Here is an 18265-nt window from a genome sequence, read left to right on the forward strand (position 1 = left end):
GGTACAGCTGTTGCCGCCCTGGACGTGGAACATAGATGTTGTGTTCCGGACGTGGGGATTATCTACCTCAGGGCAGGACTAACTATTATTTATTTTATTAGTTATTTTATTTTGAAAACATACCAATCAATCTAATCTAAACTTTTACAAAAAAAAACCTTTGATCCATAAAAATATTTACATTAAAAAAAACATCAATAAAAAATAAAAGAATTTAAAAAATAGAAATTTCAGTACTTGGAGAAATATGTCGTGTTTAACACAATACATACCTCAGATAAAGAAATATCAACGTTCCAAATTGTAGTATCATAACAACCGCACTTCTAACTTACCCCGTTCAATTTTTTCCGACATTAAATTGAGCGTAACTCAAGAACGACCCAACCAATCTTCATCAAATTTTCAAATGCACAATTTCAGAAATACTGGTACAGCATAACTAAATTTCATTGAAATTGGTCAAATAGATTTGAAGACTTTTGATCCACAAAATCTTATTAATAAGCATATATATATATATATATATGGGAACCCCAAATTTAGTAAATGGTATTTTCGTACTTCTCATACCTCAAAACTAAAGAAAATTAATCTTCACCCACCTTGTATCCTAAAGTAATTTTCTCAGAAAGTCGGTAAAAATAATCTTGAACCCTACATAGAAGCATCAAGTTTCAACTCATTCACCACTGTTACCAACTGCATAAGCGCGTCTGAAAAATACACCACTACATAATCAACATACCTTTAATAAAAAACACATACCCAGTAATCATGACCCTCAAAGTTGGTAACGCTACCTGAATGCACGGAAAAATATTGCTAAAAATAGATACTGCCGATAAAGAAAGTCAACGTTCCAACCTGCAACATGATAACGAACTACGCTTCTAACTTGTCTCGCTCAAACGTTTTTGATCTTAAATTGAACGTAAATCAAGAACGACTTGAACAATCTTAATTAAATTTTCATATGCAAAACTTCAAATTCACTACTATAGGACATCTAAATTTCAATGAAATGGATGTAATATTTTTGGAAATGTTTGAGCAACAAGATTTTGTAATCTTGTTGCTCTTTAGGTCTATCTACAAAGATAGGTCTGAAAATAATTAAAAAGTCCGACAACACAGTTGTAAGACTTTCCCGTCACGCTGCTAAAGCCGCGTTCCGAGAAAGTACAACTGAGGGTTGTTTCTGATGCAATGTTTACACATACATACACAACTTAATTTAAAATACTAAAAATAATTATCATTCTTATTTAAATATAATATTTTTTCGTTTATTTAATTCAATGATTCTAACTAAAGCGCGCGCGCGCATACCGTATTTAATTTTTGCGGGAGTGGCAGTACTAGCGGAGACTGTCGACACTAACTAAACTAATGTAATTTCTCAACTTACATGGAAGATATTTCGCTTGTACGGCCGTCAGACTGGTGAAATCATGAACCTTAACGCACCAGATACCGTGTCAACAGGGCGTTCGAGTTCGAGACTCAGCTTAACGAGTTACTTTCTTACACTTTATATATTATTAATTTATTTAATTTTACCGTTCATCTGTGACGTCACAACAAAACAAACGACTACAACAGCATTTTGGAGGACGGGCGATTTAAAAAAAAACGTTTTCTGAAATTTTGTTATTTTCTAATAATTAACAAATGTGCTTAAGAAAATATGACCTCAATTATGCAAAATCTCGAGATATTGAGGGTGGCCTTGCTCTACAGCCTCACCCCCTTGACCGTTTAAGTAGAAAATTTAATTTCATCAATACCTTTATATAGAAGTAATCTGACCAAGTTTGGTAAAAAATCGTTCAAGAGTTCGGGAGATATAAGATGATTTAAAGGCCAACACCGAACACACGTACATACGAACAACTGGAAAATTTCCATCTGATTTTTTGGTTTTTTAGGTTCCTGCTATAGCGCTATCTAGACGGGAAAGTAATACACACATACACACACACACAAACACACACAAGTAAATCATAATTTTAATGAATGTTATTTTTAAACTCACCTCAATACGTAATGAAAATTCATTTTCACCCCCCACTCACACCATGCGACCGAAAGTAATATCGAATATTTTTTTTAAATATCGGTAACAAGGAATACGGAAATACTACATTATTTCACAATATTATCTTAATCAAAGCTGATCTTTATTTAACATTTATTTTTATTAACTGATTTTATTCATTTTAAATAACTTGTCTCTTTTTATATTTAACTTCGAAATGTTTAAATATTTTATTACTCCTATAATAATAAAAACAATAATAAGAATCGTAATTAAATATTAAAAAGAAGTTTTTATGAAAAGTTTTGAACCTTAATTTTATATTTAACTTTTTTATTTAAAAAAATTGCTATGATATTTAAATCATAATTATGCTCTTAGTTTTTAAAATATTAATGATCTTTTTTTTTACTTTTCTTTCTACACTCAAATTGTTAAATTATACTAATACTTATACGTATAATTAATTATATTAATTATACAATAATTAAAAAATAATAATAATAAGCAAATTTAAAATAAAAAATAATTATTAAAATTACTCAATCTTATATAAGCAAAATAATTGTTTGATATTTTCTTCAATTTTCTTACAAGGAAAAGGAAGGAAAGAGTCTAAAATCATTAAAAAGAACTGCTTAGGTAATACTTGGACGGCCTCAAAGAGTTTATTTTTTTCCCGCGAATTAAAAGATGAATAGGTAATTATTTACCAATATATTTTTCAAACAATTTCATTTAAACAAAGGATATATATTGTTTGCTTTTAAAGTAGCAGGTTTTCCGACTGAAAATAAAACTGATAATAATGTACGAGTACAATAATTGTGAAAAAGGAATTTTAGCTTAGAATAAGGTCAAACTTAACTGAACTGTATGACCCCTACTTCCAGTCTCAAATAATGCATTATTACTGTATATATTTCTCTTTCAGATTTATTTTATCCTTATATAAAAGTTGCTCACTTCAGGTACATAACTTTCCCACATACACTCCCTCGTATGATAAGTGCATATAGTATACTTAAGTAACTGATTTATTTCTTTAGTTCTGAACAAAGCATTTCGTGATAGATTTATATTTTTACTTGTACGTATTTATTTTTATTTATTTATTTTTGTTTTTGCGAGGATAAACTTCTAAGGTGCTATTTTTCTTTCTGTATATCTGAAATTCTTTTCTCAAAGAAAAGCATATTCTAAATTTCAGAACATATACTTTAAATTATTATACGGTTTTAATAAAGTCTGTTATACAAAAAATACAAGGAGTTCTAGAAACGCTGTTTTTTAAAATTTATCAAAGATGGAAAAAAGTTGAAGCGTTTGCAGGATGATGATCCCCTCCCAGATAATGAGGCTGAATCCTCCCTTTCACGCATTTCTACTTTTTTTTTTTTATTTTAGAGACTTTTTCTCTTTTAAATTAATATATATTAAATATTATTTTTAGACGGAATTATTTAAAATGGATGTTTTAACAATTTTTTTTTTATTATTGACTTGCAATGGTTTTGCATAACCTTACTAAAACTACTGATAAAAAAATTAATATCTCTGGATATCTAAAAATAATAATAATAAATAATAATTACTTTAATTAGTGTTAGTTGAAAATTAATTTTATTATTATTTAAAAATAAAATTTATGTGATGCTTTATGGGAGTATAGCAATTTTGTTTCTTTAACCGGGTAGCGTAGTTTTATGCATCCTAGTCGGGCATACGTTACTAGTCATGCATTTTCATCCACTGAAATTGTAATATTAAGATACTCAACTACGGAACTTTGTTAATGTTATACATATTCATTGTTTTTATTCCAAAATCTGTATTATTTAGAACTTGCAAAATACTTTAGATGTTATAAATATTCAATAGTGAATTAATTTATAAGCTTATATAAATTTATTTATTGTTTAGAGAAAAACGATATATTTTTAGATTTTCCCATGAAATAATATATTTATTTAAAAATAAATTCCCTGAGTGATTGAATATATATTTGCTAAAAATAACAGTACATTACCTTCATTATGTCTAATGCAATGGATATTTTATCGGTTAAAAGGTTTTAAACCTTATACATACTTTTTTCGCTTTCAAGCTGCATCCCACATAACATACTCTGCATTTCCATATTTTCTATTATTATTGATTGTGCTTTTTCTTTCACCACGGTTGGTAAATTCTTCGTTTATTTAATAATCAGTAGTAGCCCTCCCACGTTCTTAGTATTTTTGTTACGTTCCCTTGTGTTTTTTTTTAACCTAACAATTTTTCTTACATTTTTAATAAGTATTTATCTGTTTTCCTTGTTTTAATTACATTTTTATAAAAACTCAAAATATATGTGGAGATTTGGAGGATGCCTAAGGAAAATTTAATCAATTAAATGTATTTAATATTATAGACATTGTAATTGAATATCAATTAGCTAAAAAGCTGTTAAAAATCAATAGATTTTTTTTATAATTATTTTTTTCAACTTGAAATTTTCTTTAACAGCTGTTATTATCCGTCCACGCTATCATATTAAAGCCCCGATTATTGGCAAGTTTATTTTTGTCAATGAGCTTGATAACCAAGAGTAATCTGGGTTACTTGAGTAATCTTGTGTGACTTTTTCTATTTTTTTTATTGTTTTTTAGAGTATTTTTTTATAATGAATTTTCACTTTTTTTTAGCATCATTTTTACTATATAATTTTTTACAAATCACTCATACACATTGAAACATTTCTTTATATATTATATTTATGTTTGTAAAGATTCCTGAAATAAATGAACACACTATAGTATTATAGTGTGTCAAATTGTATAATTTGATCTTATTTGCTTTGCTGAAAGGGAAACCTTGACTAAAATTGTGGAAACCGATTGATACTGCAAGGAGTAGATGCAAAAAATAATACGTATTTAAAAATACGAAGGACATTTAAATTTTTAAGGAGGAAAAAAGGATCGGCCAGTACGAATTCAAGATACTTTTGAAGAAGGTTTTCAACAAATATTATAGGATTTTACGTTTTGAACCAAAAGTCTTTAGTTTTTCTGGGTCAGGGAATTAATTTAAAAAAATTTCAATTTGACATCTTCAACTATTAAGGAATTAGGTAAGGTTTTACAGAAGAAAAGCAGTGCTTATGAGTTTCTGAAAAATATATTTAAGAAAAGATTATGAAGAATTAAAAAATCATCAAAATAAGCCCATTAAAACTTTAAATAACCGTTTTTTATGAAAAATCTAAGACTTTTATGTAATAAAATAATTATTTATAATTTCGTTATATAATTAAATAAATAATAACATAGTTTCCATGTTTATAACTTATTTTTCCTCTGTATTACTCATAATATATATCTCATGCCAGGTTTACTAGGAAAAATGAGCAGTACCTTCTTCACTTAACTCGTACAGTTTTATATATCAGTAAGTCAAGATCATTCAAGTAAAGTATATCCTAAAATGACAACTTCATTTTCACCCGTTCGGTACAAAGACTGGCTGTTTCACACAAGGAACATCATTACTCTTATAAAGAGTAATTCGGACAAGTACCGCTTATATCTCAATGGTATTACACGTGTCACAATCATAAAATGACCGGTATAGATAGTACAAAACCAAACATTAAGGTACTCCTTTCAACCGGAAATAATGCATTTATACAGAATGTCTCACGAAAAAACGGCAAAAATTTCAGGACATGTTCTTTTTACTGATGAAAATAATTAAAAAAGTTCATGTAAACATAGATCTGGAAACGCTTTGTTTTCGAGATACGGCTAGTGAAAGAGTTTGTCTGGATTTCAGCTCTTTTAATAAAAGGAAGCCCTACTGTAACTTTTGAAACCCAAATTAAGGAGTAAAAATGGTGTTTACTTATGTAATTTGAGTTGTGAAATAGGATAAAATAGATCCCAGAACTGTAACACGAGTAGTTTTTAGGTTAACGGACGTAAAACACAAAATTCGGTGACAAAAAACAAGTTTTGTTTTATGATTGTACTTAAATAACTTTGTTAATGACTAATAAATTCCAAATAAAGAAAGAAAACTTGTAGAGAATTTAATTATGAAAAAAATTATGTAAACACAGCCAGTAAAAAGTAAAAAAAACTTTTATAATTAGGTTTTTTAATGAAGTAAAACAGATGAAAAGTAGACAGAAAATCGTAATCTTTTGTACCTAATAAACATTATTCTTAAAACAGCAAAACAAAAAAAAATTCATGAAATGATAAGTGGTAACAGAATAATACACCTCACTTACAGCATTGTTCGAAATGTCCTTTTCACAATGTATACAGCACTCTGTTCATCGTAAAATACAAAGAAACGGGAAATTTAAAAAATTAAATAACGTTAATGAAAAAGTTTTTTTAGAAAGTGTATCATATTTCATATAATTGTACAAATGTTGCCATTTTAGGATACATACATTTTAGTTTATTTTTTAAAGATGACATCTTGCAGGTGACCTCCTCTTCTACGTAAACACTCACGAAGTCTCTTCGTTAAATTGTTCATGGTTTGACGTAACACCTCAACTGGAATTTCCGCAATTGCTTCTCGGATCTTTGCCTTCAGTTCTTCCGTTGTAGCAGGTCTACTGTGGAACACTTTGCTTTTAAGGTGACCCCACAAAAAGTAATCGCAAGCTGAGAGATCAGGCGATGTGGGAGGCCATCTAATGTCACCATTTCGTGAAATGACACGTTGTCCAAACAATTGGCGTACAGATGCCATCGATATTCGTGCAGTATGTGACGTTGCTCCGTCTTGTTGAAACCAGGCTGTGTTAAGAATCGGTGGAAATCTCTTTTGTTGTTCCACAACAAAGGTTTCAAACACGGCTACGTAACGAGCCGACGTCATTGTAATCGCAAGACCGTTGTCATCCTCAAAAAAATAAGGGCCTATAACACCGTAAGATGACATAGCACACCATACGGTCACTTTCTGGCTGTGCAATAACACTTTCCTTGTTAACAAATCCACTGAGGTAGAAATGCGCTTCGTCTGACATCCACAGTTCGTGAACAAACTCTCCGTTATCATTTATCTTCTGAAGCATTACATTACAGAATTGTGCTCGCACAACTGCATCGTTCGGTTTCAGTTCCTGGACGTTCTGCAACTTGTACGGATGGAATTGCAAGTCCTTCACTAACATTCTTCGAACACTTGAACTATGCGATTGTAAAGATGCTGAGAGACGACGGATTGACCGATGTGGACTTCGTGTGACAGCATCTTGTAAAGCTTGAAAATTCTGTGGTGTACGGACGGTTCGCTCACGGCCTAGAGGTTTCTTTTTCATAGCCGAACCAGTTTCCTCAAAATTAGATATCCATGTTTTAATTGCATGTGCTGATGGAACACCGTCGTGCCGTCCCAGATTAAAATGACGGCGAAATTCTCTACGCGCTCCCTCCACACTGTCATTTTTTTTGTAAAACGCTTTGATAGCAAATGCACGTTGCGCACCACTCCAAGGATCCATGACAACTAAATGGCAGGTTAAGTTAGAGAGGCTGGCACCACTTATCAAGTGGTACCAATCGCCCACGGCTAGCAAACAGTTTTCAAAATTTCCCGTTTCTTTGAATCACCTGTATTTCTGATTGCTTTTCGTACCATCTCAGAATCGTTTCGTATAAATTCAATAGCATTTCTTATTTTAACGAGTAACTTTTCTTTAGTATTAACTTTTTGTCGGTATACTACCGTTTTCATATGACTCCAGATGAAGTACTCTAGTGGCGTGAAGTCAGATGATTGTGATGGCTAGTTGATTGGTTCACCAAGTCCAATCTAGTTTAGGAAATTAGCATTCAAATAATTTCTAGCTAATAAGAGCCTCCAAAAGAGCCGGAAAATTATTTTTCAAGAAATGAACGTATGTATCTCTTGTAAGGTTTTCATTAAAATCAAATGGTCTCAGAATTTTGTCATAAATAATGCCACACCAAACATTAACGTGAAATCTATGTTTGAAACTACTTTCCACAGTTCCATATGAATTATCTGTTCTATTGTTAGAATTGATGACTCGTTTCTCGTAAAAGAGGCTACATCAGTAAATAAAATTGAATTTACCTTTGCATTGTCTAGAAGTCGATGACAAAAGGTTAACCGCTAGGAATAATCTATTGGCCGCAAATTTTGAACCTTCTGCAGGCGGAAAGAATAATGATTTTCTTTCCGTAGGATGCGCCGTACTTTGTTTTTTGACAAACCAGTGCGACATGAAATTCGTTGTGTCTGGGCTAAATTGAATATGCTGAATCGCACGATGTTCATCATTAACACAATGATTTTATTGGCGTTCAACAAAAACGAACACATTGCAAAGACTCTTTCGTTCGTAAATGTTGATACACCGAAGAAAAGGTTTTCGTATTTGGAATCCGCCTTCAGGAAATCTCCCCTGATATTCACGTCGAGCAGTTTCAGAATTTCCGTTATAAAATCCATAAACAAAAATTTTATCAGCATATTCCTCGTTAGAAAATTGAAACGACATTTTTACACTAAGATATAATACTAACTTCCCTTACTTGTATGATAATTCATGATAACAGATTAAAACGAAATACACAATTTTCATTGTTGACCAGCTGTTAGTATTGCCAACGTATACAACAAAAATATTTCTAAGTAACACATTTCAATTTAGTTTATTACGTAATTATTTCGTTTCGCCTGTGTAACCTATTGAATATACGCAGGTAAAATATTGTTTTATAAATTTTGTATTTCTTTTAAAATTATTTTCAGTAATTACCGTTTTTGTTTTTATAAAAGTATATTTATTATAAACAGAAAGAATAATACGATTTTCTGCTTATTTTTCGTCTGATTTGCTTCAACAAAAAACCGATTTATAAAATATTTCCTTTTTATTAGCTGTATTTACATAATTATCTTGGAATTTAATTCTCTACAGGTTTTAGTACCAAATCTTCCGCATTAGTAGTCATTTGACAAAACTATTGTACAGCAAACCTAAAAAAACTTGTTTTTCGACATTTAATTTTGTGTTTTACGTCGGATGTCTTGAAAACTACTGGTGTTACAGTTCCAAGGGCTATTTTACCCTATTTCCCAGCATAAATTACATGAGAAAACACCAACTATACTCCTTACTTTGGGTCCCAAAAATTACAGTAGGACTTGTTTTTATTAGAAGAGCTGAAATCAGGGCGAAATATTTCGCAAGCCGTAACACGAAAATAAAGCGTTTCCAGGCCTATGTTTATATGAACGTTTTTCATTATTTTCACCAGTAGAGCACGTCCTGAAATATGTCCGTTTCTTCTTGGGACACTCTGTATATTATACTCAGTCTATATTCAGTATGAGATTTACATTATTAGATAAGATTATGAGCACGTTATAAACAAATCCAAACTCTTGTGAAGATAATTGTAATAACCACATTGTCGTGGAATTGACACACTTTATTTTTATTTAAATTATTTTTAGTTTTTTAGCGGTAAAACAAACAGATAAAAATTTTTAAACCTGTAAGTACAGATAACAAAAACTTATTTCATATTATTGATAATTTCCTAATACCACTTATTAAAGATTAAATCCTAACATAACGTTTTTTGTGTTTTACCTCAATCTTTCTAAACCATTTTTTTTTTTTTTCATTTTAAATGCTTTTTTTATTTTTTTTTAGTTTAAAAATATTTTTTTCCTTGAAAAAATTATTTTTTCAAGCAGAAAAGATATATTTTTTCTCCTGTAATAAATAAATATTTGCCGTAAACTTACAAATGCAGATAAACACTCACCGCTACCTCACGTACTCCGATAAAATCTACACATACCTTTTTTTAAGTGAATTCCACACACAATGCTTTCACCTAATATTGGAAACCTTATAAAAAAATGTATTCTCAAACAAAATTTGATATACTGTAGAGAATATTATAAAAAAACTAAATTTATATAATCTCTCAAAATCTTAATTTTAAAATGTGTAATACAAAAATCCTTTTTTACATTCATCATCATTATCTTTAATGAATGATTCTATTATATATAATTATTATCATACAGGCTTAAAAAATATTTTAAAATAATTAACAACGGTTAATCACAATTATTTGTAAGTCAGTTAAAAAGGTATTCTAGAGTCAATTCTCAGATAACATTTAAAATTTAGGTTGATATAAATCAAGTATAGAAAAAAAGGACATTACCTACAGACAAATTGTTAAAACCAAACTTTGTTTCAGAGTTCTTCAGTTCTAGTGTTAGAAGGAATATTTAATTGAAGGAAGCAATAGATGAATAATTTTCAGGAAGTATGAATTTGCTTTTCTGATTTCATTGTTGTCAGGTGCCAATTGAAAACCTCGTTCATCTTTCTGACGGATAAACTCCTGTTCTTCCTGATATTTGGTTACGGAAAGAGAGCTACAATTAGCTTTGTGTCTTAATATTACAAGGAAAAAAAATGTTATAAGTAAAAACACGATTACCGTTAGGCTATATGCGTTAGTGGTAGTTGGGATGGAATTGTCCCTTAGGATGACCGTAATTCCCAGTTGGGGTGTAGCGTTATATAAAACGCTAAGATTTTTATAAAAAATATTTATCGCTAGAATTCTAACGGGTCGATTTTATAATATTTATTACTTTTTCTTCAGCATTATTTTTTTGGAAATTCTTTAAATGCAATTTTCTCTAAAAATCTACCTAATTCTTTAAACGTTTAAAATATGTAGTTGAAACATTATTAAAACGATTCTCCAATCCAGAAATCTTAAGACTTTTTGTATTAAAATGCTAAGTCCTTAACGTTTATCACAGAATTTCTTTAAAAATATCCTGAATTGGAAATAGGCTACTTTTCCTATTTCTACCTTATAAAATTAAAGGAAAATCAGTACAAAAAAACAATTACGAAGGCATTAATGAAAATTATTTAAAATATAACGTAAAATTACTTCGTTTCTCACGCCTTTAGTAAACCTGAAACGGAGTTTATTATTTTTGGTGATAGCCACTCCATTTGTTGATGTGACTGTTTCGTCAGGTTACCTACAACCGTTATTGGTTACTGCAACCGAATTGTACATACGATAAACCTTGTTTGCGAAAATATTATTTGCTCACATTAAAAATAACGTTTCGGTACAAGATATAAATAGCTGCTAAACAACTACATGATCTATTTAGCTATTAACCTTTTATGCAATGAAAAAGACGTAAGAAGGCTAACCGACTCCACATGTTGGGCCTGGTGGCTTTCTGTGATTCAGGTGGGACTGTAAAAATAGTATTACCCATCATATCATTATTTAACTTCGACCAATTTTAATTATTATTCTTTCAATATTAATTATAGTTTTATTTTAATTTTTTCTCTTGTTTATGATTTCTTATAATTGTTTTTATTTTGTGTTGAACTATTCTTACATTAAATATTCTACAAAGCAATATTAGTATATAATTTTTGAGAAGCTTCGATGGAAGCCTCTCTACAAGTGATTTAATATATCATCATGTTTACTTTCTGTAATATTGTAGCTGACGTAAATTTTATTTGTAACCAAAAAAATAAAAATAATATGAAGAAATAGAAGATCTTATTTAAAAACTCTTCTACATTGAAATATTGGTTTTTTAAAAGAGAATATCTTATTTCTATTTAAAATAAATTGATAGTAAGATATTTTTTAGGGTGTGTAGTTTATTAAAACTTTTCTATAAAATATCTGACAACACAGTTGTAGATTTTTCTGTCACGCGTCTTATTTCTGATGCAAGGCTTAACACCCAACTTAATTTAAAATATTTATAACTTTATTTAAATACTAGCTCTACCCGCCACGCTTCGCTGTGGCACATTGTGGTTGCATGGATGAGAAATGAGGAACAAAACAAAGCATACGTTTCATAGAAGTTTAATTTTGCAATACTTGTGGATATACAATATTTTTTTGTTTTTCCACTGTCTGCGTAGATATAAAGGCTAACAGGTTTCATGTGTTTTAAGCATTTTTTTTTATTTGAACCCTTTTAATGACCGAATAGCAAAATTTCACTCAAAGTTACTTTCACAACAAGCAATAATTCGAATTATTGCGCATTTCCAAACGTTTTACTGAATCCAATAAAAATTGTAATAGTTAAGAATAATCTGTACTAATATTTTCAGTAATATCTCAGGTTAGTTTCCATTTCTCTGAGATCTGTGCATATATTTCTTTTTAAGTTTTAACACTTAAATAAAATTTTTGTTCTTTAATACGTCGTGTAACAATGAGAACAGCCAGTTTCACAGGTAACTGGCTAATATAAGTATTATACGTAATAATTACATAATAATTATATGTATAATTTTATATAAGTAATTAATTGGGTAATATAAGTAACTGGGTAATACATAAATTTTTCTTTAAATTCATTTTAATATTCAAAGTACGTGGTTTTCCAAATATTTGAAGAGATATTTTTGGAAAGTCGTTCATCAAGATTTTTTCGCGTAAAGTACTGAATGTTAACGAAAGAACTCAAACAAATACGAATAGGTTTCTCATTTATTAGTTATATGAAAAAGTTTGGTCATATATCATTGGATTATCCTGTCCTATAGTTACATCCCGCATGTTAATACACCGATTTACTCTGTTGGCTAGTTCTTCCATTGTCATCATCTGTCCTTTTTCTTATCATCGATTCCTTTTTTTCTATTGTTGGTTATGCAAGTACAGATCTGATCATACTAAATTCTCCATGTTGAGAATACCAAGAGCTAAAAAGCTAGTGCATCCTAAATATCTAGTGAATCATGCCTGGGACTCTTTATTTCCTATCTGAAAACAAGCCAATTTATTTTTTCCAAAAAATCGGTGGCTGCACAAGCCTATTGTTTGAAGTGTCCCTGCGGTAAAGCTTTTAATTTTTTACATCCGCTTAATAGAAGATTATGATTTTCGAGGTCTGTGTAACCGATCATGATCGGTTACACAAACCTAGTTCCATGAAACTAGGATACCGCAAAAATTCTAATGACAAAAGGTAAATTACCCGAACGACATTAGCCTTTATCACCGGAAACGTATAAACAAAATCTGTTGACGTGAGACATCAAAAATTTGCAAGTTAATAGTCATGATATTTAGTGATCGACTCATGCATTCCGTAAGGAACATCGATTATTGTACAACCCGTCGGCAGTTGTGCTACACTATCCAATATTAGTGAGAGGTGGCTGACAAAAGACATCTTGCGGTACGATAAGTACACCTGCTGCTGAATCCTGACGTTCGTAGGGAAAATTCAGATGAAACGTTTTGATTCAATAATTTTTGCTAAGACCCGAAAGGCTTATTTATACCTTTCTAAAATTTGACAAAAATTGCGTGTTAAGTTATTCTCAAGCGGTGAAAATTGCTAGTAAATAGTGGTTAAATGGGCAAGTCCTAGTAAAGTTAGTTATTTTTACACGGATTCGAATACTTGATCGTGGATACCGGTGTTCTTTGGTGGTTGGGTTTCAATTAACCACGCAGCTCAGGAATAGTCGAACTGAGACTGTACAAGACTACACTTCATTTTCACTCATACATATCATCCTCTGAAGTTATCTGAAAGGTAGTTACCGGAAGCTAAACAGGGAAAAGAAAAAAGTGGTTAAATGGGCTGCGGTAAAGGAGTATCACGAAGTTATGTTGAAGATATTGTAAGTCAACGTTGCATGATATTAAATAGCTATAAACCCGATATTCTTTTGTATATCCTGTATATTTGTAAGATAAATATTTAAATTCAATTAGAATTTTTATATCTTAATCGGGTTTGAAATTTCGCTTGCAACATCATAGATCAAATATCTTGAAACCTGATGGATGACGAATTATACTAATTTATACTCTGTATGTTAACGTTATTTCTACCTTCGTTAGAGTAATGTATGAAGAAGTAGTGTGTTTGACTTTCATCCAGAAGGTTCTGGGTTCAAATCCTAGTTAAGCTAAGCTCGTCATTTTTTTCTTCAAACTGCAATATTCATTTTTTATAGTTAAAAAATAAAATAATGTAGTAGCTGTAAATGGGCGTATAAAATAAAACGATACGTATTTAGATTAATACCAATTTACTAATATTTAAAATGTGTGACAACCGTTTTTTATTTCTATGGAAAGAATTTTACATTCCAAAGAAGTCAAGCCTTTTAGGAAACTTTCGGAAGTATAAAAGAAGTGCAACTTTTAATGAAATAGTTATTATATTTTACGACATTTTTTTACCTGTTACGTTCACCACACGGCAGTAAACGTTTCTTAGCTGAACATCATTAATTGGAACAGAAAATGGAATGAAGTAGTATCTGTTATGTTTTGTTATCTTTTGTATATTGTTCTATGCAATAACTTATAACAATCCGAAAATAAATAGCGATTCCTTAATATTTGTTATTTTTATGTATATAAATGTTAGCCGTTATTATTTACATATATTTCGCTTATAATTCACAAATTTTTATTATGGATAATAATAATTTTGTATTCGTATGATTCTGAAAACGAGAGATAAAAAATCGCTCAATAGTTTATGCACTTTTATTAACATCTGCTAATGATTTTCTTTTTCGTAACTCATGGAATAATGGACATTTAGGAGAGCCAAGAGATTTATTGTGATCATTATTTTGACTTCTACAATTCACTCTTGTAAACCATTATGCATTTAGTTATTTTTTATCTTTGCTAACATTTTAAATTCAAGTATGTTCTTTTCCATAAAACTACATCAATTTATCTGTTTCATAAATTTTCATTTTGATCTTCCCGTAGAGTTTTTATTAAATACATTCTTCTGTTATCAGACCTTAACCTTTATGGTTAATAACAATTCCACTTGCCGAATTTGCCTATTTTTAAATTGTTTTCTGGTTATTTTGTTTCATTTCTTCTTAAAACCTGTGTATATTTTGAACTTTGTCAACCCCAGGAACAACACAAAACAATGGAATTAGACTGAAAAAAAGGCGCTCTCCCTTTTACATTTTTCCCTTACGTTTCATGAAGTTAATTACACTGATCAACATAAAATTTGAACTGAAAAGTGAGAAGGTGTACTACATAATATTTCATATGCTGAATCTGAATGTGTATTCTAAATCAACCCATCACGTAACATTCTTAAGTTACAACCCCTTAAACTTATTTGTTTCATCATTCGTGAAACAAACAATACTAATAAGTTAATACGTCTGTATGTTTGTTTATTTACATCTGATTTATTTTGTGATTCATGCTGTAGGCCTACATTTATACATAACAGTTGAATAATGTCATTTCATTTCTAGCCAGACATGTATAGACATGTCAGTGAGTCAAGTAATGAGTAATTCAACATGAAATTTTCTTAAGTAGGAGTTCAGCTCTTGGTATGACTTGTAGTGTTCTTTAGCTGTGGTAGTGTTTTTATCATACACATATTATAAAGATTGTTTCATAAGTGATGACACAAATTTAATGAAAGATTTTTATGATACAACAACTTTTGGAATTATTTTATTGAACATCAAGATTTGTTAAGTTGTGTGTGTGTGTGTGCGTGTGCGCTTGTGTTTAGCGCTGTTTTATTCCACTCCATGGTGAAATAATTTTATGAAGTAGTTTAAGTAATTAAAGATTTATAAATTAAAACTTAGTTATTTTTATAATTAAGTATCTCTGTAATATTTCAGTTTACTTTTATTCGTTAAATCATTTTGAATTTTACAGTGAATAAAAATCGAGCTTGTAAAAATTCTCCAAATATTTTTTTGTTTTTGGAGAATTCACCACAAAGTCAACAAAAACCAGTATCGAATCTGTTGGAAACTGCTTAAAAACATTTTTTTGACTGACCCTTGGGCAACCAAGAAAAATCCTGGGCTCCATGTGTAGCATGCATCAAGTGCGCATTAAACTAACTCAGTGGTTAAAAGGAAAAAAAGAACATTTGCCTTTTGGCATACCTATAATTTGGCGAGAGCTTACTAATCGTTACAATGACTGCTGCTTTTGCTGTACAAATGTTACTGGTTCTAATTCAAATAATAAAAGCAGTATTGCATTTCCAAATGTTCATTCAGCTACAAGACCAGTACTTAATGGTGTTTATTTACCAATTCTAATTACTTCAACTTCTAGGAAAGAGATTTCTGATTCCCCAGAAGGCTCAACCTACGAATCCACAACTTCAATAGATATTAATTACATTCCAGAAGAATCAAATACTGAACCTGACCTCATCACACAAGCAGAACTGAGTGATCTAATTTGTGACTTGTATTTGTCAAAACAACATTCAGAACTCCTAGGTTCACATCTTAAAGAATGGAATTTATTAAACAAGGATATAAAAATTTCAGTGTATAGAAATCGAAATGAAATATTTTAAAGAGATGGTTTAATTTGTTCCTGCCATGATGTTAGGGGGCTAATGTCTGAACTGGACATTGAATATGTTATTCATCATTAGCGTTTATTTATGGACTCATCAAAAAGAATCTTAAAGTTAATGTTGTTGCATAACTCGAATATGTTTTCTTCTATTCTGGTAGCACATGCTGAAGGAATGAAAGAAACATATGAAAGTACGTCAAAAATTTTAAAAGCTATTAAGTATTATGAAAACTCATGGTGAATTATTGCTGACCTGAAAGGGATAGGGCTTTTTCTAGGTCTCCAGAGTGGCTATACAAAATATATGTGTTTCTTATGTTAGTGGGATAGTTGGGCTACAGATAGTTGGGCGGTTAAAGACTGGCCAAAAAGAAATCAGTTTACCCCAGGAAAGGAAAATGTTATCAATATTCCCTTTGTCAAAGCAGATTGTATTATTTTACCACCTCTACACGTAAAACGAGGCCTGATTGAAGAATTTTGTAAAAACATTAGATAATGATGGAGATTATAAGTCAAATTAAAAGAGGGAATATTCACTGGGCCACAAATAAGAAAATTAATTTGTGAAAATATATTCGACAGCATAATTTTAAATAACTAGCAGCATGTAGGTCATTCAAGATGTCGTTACTGATTTTCTTGGAAACAAGAAAGCTGAAAATCATGATCAGCTTATAAATGAGCTCTTCTGATTCCCCCAAGATATATTGCAGATGGAACAATGTTATCAAGGCAGATAAAATGAATCTATGATGAGTTACTACTGTTGGATGATAAAAAGAGAAGATTTCACTGAACACAAAAGGAAAATAAGAAAAAAGAAATTAAGATAATCGTAAGAATTTTAAGAATTAAATTTAAGAATTTTCTCAATATTTTAAAAGGACATGACTAAAACACTGAGGGTGATGAAGAAAAACTGATTTCATTTAAGATTCAACATAAAAAATACCTTCTAATTCACCTACTTTTATCTCAGTTCCCAATTATTTTTTTGACCCTGTTATTAAAAAAACAATCACTACTTATACTGATTTCTATTGCATTTAAGGGCTATGAAAGTTAACTTGAATTTTCAAATAATTTCAGTGATAAATATTAAATTAAAAATCAGATGTTATGTTGCTTTAAATACAAACGTCATACAGCTGTTTTTTAACAGCTCTCCCAGACAAATCAAAGCTCATTAACGTCATGTGATTATAGGATTTATTAACAAAAAACTTGTAAACCGTCCATAAACTTGTTATTCATTCAGCATGTGCTAAAATCAATTTTTTTATTATCAATAAGGATTTAGTAGACAGAACAAGGATAAAGTAAATTCTCAACTTAAATTGTGATAGCATGTAAACATTACCCAAGTGTAATGCAATAAGTGGTTTTGTCCATTATTTTTTACGCTGTACCTGCCGAGGCATTTGATTACAAAAAGAATGATGTTAATAGGCTGTCGGCAAGCAGCCAATAGTATTGTTACAGCACACTGCACGGTCTCTCGTAGTGTGGTTCCTCCAGGTGTTCCTCCAATTTTTTTGAGGGCCCAAATGCTCTTTTGTGTATACAATGGAATGCCTAAAGCTGAAGCCAGGCATATACTGTTGAGAGACTAACAAGATACCTTGAATGCCTCACCTACTGGGGTATGGGCTCTGCGTATTATGTATAATATTGATTCATGGGTGAAGTGTAGCTTCAAGGAGGTGGTGTTCTACCTCTTCCAGCTACTAACAGGGCATGGAGAGTTCAAAGGATACCTGTGTCGATTTGGAAAGCATGGTACCTCTGCCTG

At 30.5% G+C, this 18265-nt stretch overlaps 1 non-coding gene across 1 annotated transcript; it reads left to right on the forward strand.

The window, feature by feature from the left end:
- Positions 1-17372: 17372 nt before the first annotated feature.
- Positions 17373-17452, forward strand: LOC142324314 (small nucleolar RNA R12). The gene has a single exon (XR_012756272.1). It is a non-coding gene; the product is annotated as a small nucleolar RNA R12 (small nucleolar RNA).
- Positions 17453-18265: the final 813 nt, after the last annotated feature.

The sequence above is a fragment of the Lycorma delicatula genome, chromosome 4, assembly GCF_047948215.1.
Source record: "Lycorma delicatula isolate Av1 chromosome 4, ASM4794821v1, whole genome shotgun sequence".
NCBI classification, from domain to species: domain Eukaryota; kingdom Metazoa; phylum Arthropoda; class Insecta; order Hemiptera; family Fulgoridae; genus Lycorma; species Lycorma delicatula.